The 10,000-nt window shown below is 44.2% G+C and overlaps 1 protein-coding gene across 5 annotated transcripts in view; it reads right to left on the reverse strand.

Annotated features, from left to right (window-relative positions):
• ets1 (v-ets avian erythroblastosis virus E26 oncogene homolog 1) overlaps positions 1-10,000 on the reverse strand; it is a 41,444-nt gene that overhangs the window by 25,125 nt on the left and 6,319 nt on the right. The window contains exon 1 of one of the 5 annotated variants that reach the window (XM_042063763.1): positions 1-210. This exon is cut by the window's left edge and continues 124 nt beyond it. The exons of 3 other annotated variants lie outside the window; for them this stretch is intronic. The gene's annotated coding sequence lies outside the window, so the exon portion shown is untranslated. Of the gene's footprint in view, positions 211-10,000 lie in introns of those variants that run through there. One more of the 5 variants, XM_042063762.1, reaches the window with a different exon arrangement.

Raw genomic sequence — 10,000 nt, forward strand, 5'->3', positions numbered from 1 at the left:
TATAGACTATATCGTCTAGTCTTATGTTATTTCCCGAAAAAAGGCTTAAACTTTCTTTATGGTATTTTTTCCTTCCCTAATTGGTAGACATTCGGCGACGTTTATTACTAGTACTCTAGCTTGTCTTTCGCTTTCTCTCTCCCACTCTTTCTCTCTCTCCTTCTTTCTTTCTTTCTCTTCTCTTTCTCACTCACTCACTCCTTCCCTCCCTCCCTGTACCTTCGTCAGGGCGTTTCTGTGCTTGTCGGTGCGGAAGAGGCAGCACGTACAGCAGCGTACATGTACGACACTACAAAGTGGGCGGCGTTAGCGAGGCCAAATGCCTCACAATTCAATTACATTCCTTTCAGCTGAGGCTCCTCAGAATCCCACTACATTATCACGTAGCGTCGCTGGGGATGTCAATTCTTAACAGTTACACGTTTGTCTCCAAGTCAAGTCACAGTCAGGTTTTTTTAATCGTTTATTGGACAAGCTTAATGTTTCCCTCTCTTTTAATTTTTTTCTCTTTGAAACAAAACATTACAGCTGGGAACTTCCCCTTCTCGCATAACACTTGTGTTAAGTTTATATGGAATTCTACTGGCAATGACAGAGCTATTGCACAAGGAACCAGAAGTCACATCATGTTCGAAATCTGACTTGAGCAAGAGCTTGAAACCTGCATTAGCCTACCCAATATAAAAACCTGATGCAAGAAATTGCATAATAAGCCTTGCCTACTGATGTTGGTTTTAACACAGTGCTATTCTCAACATTTAAAAGCCCATTAAAAACATAAAAGTAATGATATTTCAATAAACTATGAAGCCATGGCTTTTCATTATTTCTCGTCGGTGACAGACCACACTGAAACAGCCTCTGGATTTCCCCATGTTATTGAATTAAGCAAACACTGGGTAGATTCTTATAATATGGGAAGACTTCTGAGCAGAACTGTAGTGCAAATGTGCAGGCAGGCATTAAACTTGTAACCTACTGTATAGAGCTCTGCATTTACTAATTGTTGAATTGTAAGGAATTTATGTGATTTTAATAATAGGAATTCTCCAATCCCCCCAGCAAGCTTTTTAGTCTAAGCTTTGCTTAGTGATGACCGTTGTGGACACATAGCAAGCCAGCAGCAGGCTGGGAATCTGAGCGCTGGACCGGTTTCCCTCATAAACACCTCTGAGTGCTTCCTGCCCACCTCGGCTGGATCAATAAAGTAAGCCGTGTCTGTCTCCCTCTCCGTAAGGCCCACAGCAGAGAATGTCCAGCCCCAGACGAACAAAACGGGGCCGACACAGGGCCAACCCAGGGCCGAGGAGCGCCTGGGACGCTGGTCTTCCCGCTGGTCCACCCTGAATGGAGCGTTGGGCCTCTTCGCAGAGGAAAGTTTGAGGCATAAACAAATGGCCAACACTGGATACTGGTTGACCCAAATATTTGGGGCTATTTATCAACACTAATTCAATTGGGCCATCCATCACAGTAGCCTGCGAGCATTTGATTTGTGAGAGGATTATGTTGTATTTGCTTGGTTTTATTTACATCCTTTTTTCCCCTCCATGCCGCTCTCTCTAACTTATTTTTGGATGTTTTTTTAATTAGAGACAATCACTATGTCATGTTCCATATTAAATCAAGAGGATTAGAGAGAGCGTAGACACAGTGGGGTGGACAAGAAAAATGGGACAGAATATTGAAGGATAAAACTTGAAGAGGGAGCAATACAGAAAAGATAGAAAAAGATGTCATGGATAAAGAGAGAGACAGGGCGGCAGAGAGAGGGAGAGGAGGAGGGGGGAGAGAAAGGGAGACAATTCCCTGCACTAAATAAATTAGCTGCCATGGCAACAGATTGTCATGTCATTGCAGTTGTCATGCACTGATCTGCCGGTTTTGCATGTGCAGCAAAATAATACTGACAACTGAGGAAGAGGCTGTCCAGAACAATCCACAGCCCTGACGCTGATCACCAGAACAGAGAATAGAACACAGATCTTAGACCTCAAACAATATTATCCAAAGACTCGAAATACTGTTGGATTCAGCAAAAGCCCTTCAATCATCATCTGTGTGCAGGCTAAGCTTATTAGATCACTGAGAAGAGAGAGAGAGAAAAGCCCTGGTACGGCAGCATTGTAATGGCTGGGCAGTGCATATCTTTAAATGGGATCAGGAGGCCGGGCGAGCCAACACTATTGATCATGTATGGATTTTCAAACAGGAATTCAGTGCCGTCTCCATTAGCCGGCCTGGATAGTGTTTCAACTGACAGATATGAGCTATGGTGGAAGCGACAGAGACGCAGTGTGGTTTCTGTGGCAGGGTGGAGAGGTGGGGTGAGGTGGGGTGGAATGGGGGTTTGCGGATGGGTGTACTGTTGAGGTGAATGGAGATAGGTGGAGTGGGGGGAGCAGCCTGCCTCACACTTCTGCCTGCCTCTCATTCACTCCCTACTTCCCTCCCTCTCCCCCTCTCCATCCCTCACTCACTCATTCACTCACTCGTTTGCTCTCCCTCCCTGTCTCTCAGTAACCCTTTTTTTTGTTTTGGTCTTAATGAGCTCCTTGTACTCTTAAAAGGACAGCCTGGGTCCTTTGGTGCCCAGGGGCAGCCATTAAGTCTAATGGTGTTGCTGACTAATATCTTGACTGGAGTTCACTGAGTGCCTATATTGTTGGGACGGTAGTGGTAGTGGCTGTTGGGGGTGGGGGGTGGTTGTGCGGGGTTGTTGTTCAATTCATTTTTGCACTCAGATTCAACCTCCGATTTAGCATTTGATGCATAAGGTAACATTAAGTTCTACCTGCTACCCACAATTATTGCTATTTATGTAAGGGCTTTGATCTTCATACTGTAGCAGTGGCCAGGCCTTTTAATGTTGCTGTTGTTGGTAAATAGGAACAGGAGAATGTTTTGAAACAACCCAGGCAACCCCACAAGGAAACCTTTTTTTTTTTTTTCTGAACAAAAAAAGGTTCACCTCCTTTCATTTTGCAGTCAAAGGATCTTAAAAGAGTCCAAAATGGAAAATCACAACAGGCATGGAAAAGTACAAAAACATCTCAGAGCTTGAAAAGAAAGCACCTCTCTTCGTTCTCAAGAAAAATGTGTGTTCATCTGCCATTCGGGGCATTGACACACTTTACTGGTGTTTCTGGAGTTGTTTCCACTCGTTTTTAAATTCAATTATGATACCAATAGAAGATAGATGGCAGAAGGTCCTCAAATCACATTTATAAATTAATTTACGTTTCGAGTTGGACCTCCTACAGGGCTTTTTTTAAACAGTAGTTGTTGACTCCCCAAAACAAGCTGTTACCAGGATACCACCTCGGAAAAATACATCTCTCGCTCTCTCTCTCTCTCCTCCTTTCTTTCTTTCCCATTGTAGAGGCTGGAAAGCATGTGCTGTTCCTCACTGCGGCTAATGGCGGTTTGGGAATCACAACTATTTCAGAAACAACCCTGCTGCAGAGAGAGACCCTGCTGCACAGCCATTATACGGCTTTGGGGCTGGCCTCCCGGTCCGCAGCAGCACTAGCATTTCCAGACTTATTTTATCCTGGCTCTTTATGGCCAAGTGCATGGGATGGATGAATGTCGTTGCCATGGTATTGACAGTTAGCAGATGATATGAACCTGGCTGACTGTGGGAAGCCGTGCTGTGGTTCTGTAAGCAGGTTAGTCTGATTTATGTGTGTTAGTAGGCCTACTTCCTGGTGCGGACAGATTCTAATTTACTGGAAAACATCAGGTGTTGCATTATCTTTGGATTACGATAACTCATTTCCTCACTTAGTGATACTCATTTGCAATGTTACCACTCTTTCCAAATGGCATTAACAATGTACAATAAGCCATTCCTGAAATATGCTGACTCATGGGTGCAAACTTCAGCCCCTATCCTGCCCCTATCTCTTTCTCCACAGTCGACTGATGCCACAGGCTGGCCGTAGCCCTGCTGAGATCACAGAGTCCCCCTAGAGCGAGGGAGAAAAAAGGGAGCGAAGGAGACAGACGAGGGGGGAGGCGCTTAGGTCTGCTGGTGCTGTGGCGGCCTGCTGGAGGGGGCCGGCTGTGGAACAAAGGCCCAGCTCTTTTCTGAACAATTAGCCGGGCTAAAAAGGACATCTATCTTCTCCATTAGCTGCACCACGTGCCTCCCATTCAGTGCATTGTGTAGATAATTAAATTGCATCTCCCATCTCCTCCTCCCCCTCTCTCTGCCTTCCAGTCCTCCTCCTCCTCCTCTTCCTCCCTCAGGGTATCAGTGTCTCCGAGGTCTCCCTCCCTCTGCTCAGAAGAGCACTCTGGAGTGTGTGTGTGTGTGTGTGTGTGTGTGTGTGTGTGTGTGTGTGTGTGTGTGTGTGTAGGTGCGTGTGTGTCTGAGTGTCTGTGTGTGTCTGTGTTTGTGTGTGTGTGTGTATGTGTGTATATGCTTTTCTGTGTGTGTGTGTGTGTGTGTGTGTGTGAGTGTGTGTGTATATGTGTATGTGTATCTGTATGTGTATGTGTATGTGTGTATGTGTGTATGTGTATGTGTGTGTGTGTGTGTGTGTGTGTGTGTGCGTGTGCATACATGTGTGTGTATGTGTGTGCGTGTTCATGTGTGTTTGTGTGTGTGTGTGTGTGTGCGTGTGCATGCATGTGTCTGTATGTGTGTGCGTGTTCATTTGTGTTTGTGTGTGTGTGTGTGTGTGTGTGTGTGTGTGTGTGTGTGTATGTGTGAGTGTGTGTGTATATGTGTATGTGTATCTGTATGTGTATGTGTATGTGTGTATGTGTGTATGTGTGTGTGTGTGTGTGTGTGTATGTGTGTGTGTGTGTGTGTGTTTGTGTGTGAGTGTCTTCATCCGCATGTGGATGTGACAGCAGCAACCAGCAACGGATGACACCTCCAGGCCGTGTGCTGTAGGGAAGTCCCCAGTCTACTCGAATGGCACTCAGCCTAATACTGCAGCCTATCTGGGGCACATCTGCTCACCGCCCCATTGATCTGAGAGGTCATGAGGCTGGGCTCATTATGAATTTTTCATATATTGTAGGAATGCTCCCTGGCACGTCCGGCATGATGAATGATTGCCTAAGTACTGACAATGCGTAAGCCTGTCTCGATTCCTAAATGCTCATAAAAGCCTGACCACTAGTATGACGTACTGCTGACTAATTGGTCATGATCCATACTTTTTAAAGACGTAGCATTTGTTTGATGTCCATTGAATAGTATGCGATTTTGGAATGTATGTTTGTATGTATTTTACATATGCAATGTATGTCCACTGATGCAGCAACTCTACAACCCCCCCTCTCTTTGGGGATCAATAAAAGTGAGATTGTGGATCAAGAAAGAAGATCTTCAAAGGATTCCTTTTTTTCTTTTCCCGGACAGGATTAGGCGTCACTTCTCTGGTGACGCCACCGCTGAGAGGTCAACACATGTTTAATGTGTCCTTTAAGCGGGTGACCAGTGCAAGCTGTGTCATGGAAAGTCACAGTGTCCCAGTACCCAGTGGTCCCAGCACAGCACAGCACAGATAACCTCAACCATTCTATCGTCCGTCTGTCAGACGACCAATGAGTGGATGATTCAGGACCTGTGACGTCCACAACATCAGTACACAACTTCCTAAAATAAGGTTAATAATGAGGTTGGGGGTGCTGTCTTTATCCCCTCACAGTCTCTCTCTCTCTCTCTCTCTCTCTCTCGCTCTCTCTCTCTCTCTCCCCCTCCTTGTGTTGTTTTATAGTCGGGGGAAGTGTGCACGGCCCTGATTAGCATCTCTGCTTCCTCCTTTCCCATAACCTCCAGACCCCCGCAGGCCTGCTGTTTACTTTTAGAAATAAAAAATGGGCCTGCGCCCGTGAGGACGTGCCCCTCATCAGAGGCCACCCCTGCACCCTCCTCCCCCCAAAAAACCACCCCTCTCCCCTCCCTCCCTCCCTCCTTCCTCCCTCCACCGTCATCACTCTCTACAGTAGAACACCACGTACCCCCTGCCTCAAAACTGCCACCACCGCTCAAAGCCTTCCAGTCGTTGGCTCGTTGGCTGCCCCCTCTCCCTCACCCCTCTCTCTCTCTCTCTCTTTCTCTCTCTCTCTCTCACTCACTCTCTCTCCCTCTCTCTCTCGCTCGCTCTCTTGCTCACTCTCTCTCCCTGTCTCTCTCTCTCTCTCTCTCTCTGCTTCTCCCAAACTGTCCAGCTGTCAAATCACATCAAATAAAAGGCCAGCCGCTGGTCCCTGGGCTCCGGATCCCAGCTGTTTTAGCTGGGTTTTGAATGGGAGCGAGTGTGAGCGAGTGTGAGTGTGTGTAAGTGTGTGTGAGCGAGTGTGAGTGTGTGTGAGTGTTGTGAGTGTGTGTGATTGTGTGAGAGTGAGTGTGAGCCTGCTGTACTGTATAATTCAGATGTGTTCTTACTGGCACTGTGAAATGAGTGCACTAATGTCTGTGAGCAAGTGGGGGAGTGCACTACTTTATGTGTGATGGGTGTGAATGTTCTGGTTTGCGCGTGTGTATGTGCTTGTTTGTGTGTGTGTGTGTGTGTGTGTGTGTGTGTGTATGTGCTTGTTTGTTTGTGTGTGTGTGTGTGTGTGTGTGTGTGTGTGTGTGTGTGTGTGTGTGTGTGTGTGTGTGTGTATGTGGGTGTGTATGTGTATATATGTGTGTGTGTGTGTGTGTGTGTGTGTGTGTGTGTGAGAGAGAGAGAGAAATAAGTATCTAGTATCTAGCGTATATTATATATTTACTGTGCCCCCATTTTTTTCCTCCTTGCTGACAGTATACTTAGATACTAATCATGCAGCTGCATGCCTGTGCATGTTTGTTTATGTGTGTGTGTGCGTGCATGTGTGTACATGCGTGTGTGTGTGTGTGTGTGTGTGTGTGTGTGTGTGTGTGTGTGTGTGTGTGTGTGTGTGTGTGTGTGTGTGTGTGTGCATGTGGGCTTGCACTAACTATGTGAATCTGCTGCGGGTGTGAATATATGAATGCATTTGTCAGTGTGAGTGGTTGCAATTCTCTATCTGTGAAGATTTCTAAGTGGGCGTTTATGAGCAGCCAGTATAGTGTGAACATCCATGGTTATAACTGTGTGTGTGTGTGTGTGTGTGTGTGTGTGTGTGTGTGTGTGTGTGTGTGTATGTGTGTGTGTGTGTGTGTGTCTGTGAAGCTCTATAAGTAGGCGTTTATGAGCAGCCAATGTGAACGTCCATGGTTGTAAGTGTGTGCGTGTGTGTGTGTGTGTGTGTGTGCATGCGTGCGTGCGTGTGTGCGTGCGTGCGTGCGTGCGTGCGTGTGTGCGTGCGTGCGTGTGTGAGTGAGAGTGTGAACAAGATGCAGACATATTCCTGTAAAGCAGTGTCTGTGTACAAGCGAGATCACAACATCATGATAAATGCCTGAGAGAGAGAGAGAGACAGAGAGAGAGAGAGAGAAAGAGAGAGTGAGAGAGAAGCCAAGCAGAGAAGCAGACCCAGGCCTATATAAACAGTTCTGTGGCATGGCGGATGTCAGTTGACAGCATGTGTGACAGTGGGCTTGGAGCCAAACGTGCTGCCCGGTGCTGAAACATCCCTGACCCATCTGGCCGTGCCTGAGGAAGCTGTCCATTAGCAGCCGTGGCACCGTGGTGTCATCTCGTGCAATCTGACTCCTGGGGACTCCAGGAACTCCACATGCTAAGAGACCTCTACCCCTGCTCCAGTTTATAATGATATATATATATATACCTGCCTTAGCCAATCGGGTCCTTCACATGTGTAAATATCAGTCTAATTGGGGTATCTGAGAACAGACAGTGCTATGGCAACAGTGCTGGATGGGGAGACAGTGCTCAGATGCTATGCTGGCCTACTGACCGCAACGCTGTCTGCAGGGTATTAGGATCTTGAGAGGCAAGATTTGCCTTTGTCCAGAGTGATTTAAGGTGTTGATACATGGGGCAACGTCTTGAGCAGTGTTGCTGGGCAACCACATAACTGGTTCCATGTGTTCTCATTATGCTGATGATTAAAGTTCAAAAAGTTGCCTTGTGTATTTTAAGCAGATATGCCTTGCAGTGTAAAAACATACTTGATTTAACTTGAAAAAGTGAGAAACCTGGTTGCCTTCAAATAGATAGAGAGATAGATAGATGGATACTTTATTAGCTTATGACACCACACACAACAACATAAACAGGATGATAAAAAAACAAATCCACATGACTAAAATGAACAGTAAAAGACACTAAAGATACTATAACAAGGATCCACATGAATGTACTGTACTGTACTTCTGGCACACTTGTACATGTACTATGTTTATACTTCTTCGACTAAATTGGCCCACTTTCAGTTTATAATAGTAAAACGTACTGAGAACTATACTGTAAGTAAACTAGTGAATATACTAGTTATATACTTAGCATACCTTTTAGTTCATTAAAATAAAAAGTATTTTTTAGGTGTAAACATCGTAAACTTTTAGGTGCACTACAAGTGAACTTATAGGTGTACTGTTTAGTAATAAACAGCAATTATATTGCTTACTTATATTATTATACTGTATTTATATTACACACACACTAATGGCATAGGCTGCCATGCAGGGCGCCAACAGGCACATTGGGAGAACTTTTGGAGTTCAGTGTTTTGCCAGGACGAGCTGGACTATAACCTGCAACCTTCCGGTTGCTGGATGACTCTTCTACTGTACCTCCTGAGCCACTGTCATCGACTGCTGATTTCTAGCCCAATTTTTCATGTTCATGGTAATATACCTAAAGTATATCCTCAGTAATATAAGTTTATCGGAAGGGAATTAGAATAGAGAGAGATTCTAGAATAGAATCAGCTAAGTAAATAAAATGAAATGAAATGAGAATCTGTCACAGCCTCTCAAAGATCAGTTTCTGACTACAAGTACAAGTAAACTTAGACTTTTCCATCAGTATATATAAGCTATACGTATGCTTAGTTCCAGTCAACACATTCTTAAAGATATCACATATCAATCCTTACTGTAATTTAGTCTTGAAATAAAATACATAGCTAAGTGACAGTGACACTAAAGGCTACTGTATATACTGTTGTCGTCATGTTGTCATGTAACTATTCGTTGGTGCCGAAAACCATCAAGTAGATCCTTAATCCTATGCCATAGGGCTTATAGTATTGATTGTGCTGGAGGCAGGGACATATGTACACAAATTCAATTGTCATTGTGAATATAAACTCCCTTTTTACAAGTATTAGTCCAGTTGCTACAGCTTTTATTCATAGTAAATGCAAACGGTACAAGAACCTTCACCTTATAAAGTGAAGATCAAATCCATCCCAGGAGGAAATACACAGACACATAATGCAAGTAAGCATTGAATGCCCAACTTTGGGACACCTCCAAGTGGGCAGCAGGCTTGTGCAAAATTCCAGAATTGATTTGAAACTGGCTCTTTAATTAAATTCTTGAATTTCACTTGCATTTTAATTGAGGTAGCAAACAGGAAGCAGAATTGCAATTCAAATTTTGCACTGGTGGGCAGGTCAATGCTAATTTAAAAAGAAGTCAATTTAGCATTGAACCCAGAAAATAAATATATCTACTCTTTAAAATGTCCTATATTTAAATAATGCTAATCCTGACAATACTCTGTGAAAATCTCTTACACAGTCATTTTGCTCATCAGTCTATGTCATACACATCCCAAAATGCCACGATAAACAAAAACAGTAAGCATTATAAACAAGAAAGTAGCATTTACCCATAATCCCTAACTGCTGTTGTTAGGACCTTAACTTACAATTTTAAGTTCAGCCCACATATAATTGAGTTGAGTCACTGTTCACTCATGAAACTTGAAATAATTTACTTACTTTTATAAGTTGAAGTAACTTAAGAAAATACTTTACTATGACAAAACCTTTTTTACAGTGCATGGATTTAGACTCTTATGCTTATGCTGAGTCTATGTTCCTGATGCTGCTCATTCAACTCTGCAAAAGGTCAATGGACAACATTGACTTTTTTGAA

Source organism: Alosa sapidissima, chromosome 15 (genome assembly GCF_018492685.1).
Source record: "Alosa sapidissima isolate fAloSap1 chromosome 15, fAloSap1.pri, whole genome shotgun sequence".
NCBI lineage: Eukaryota > Metazoa > Chordata > Actinopteri > Clupeiformes > Clupeidae > Alosa > Alosa sapidissima.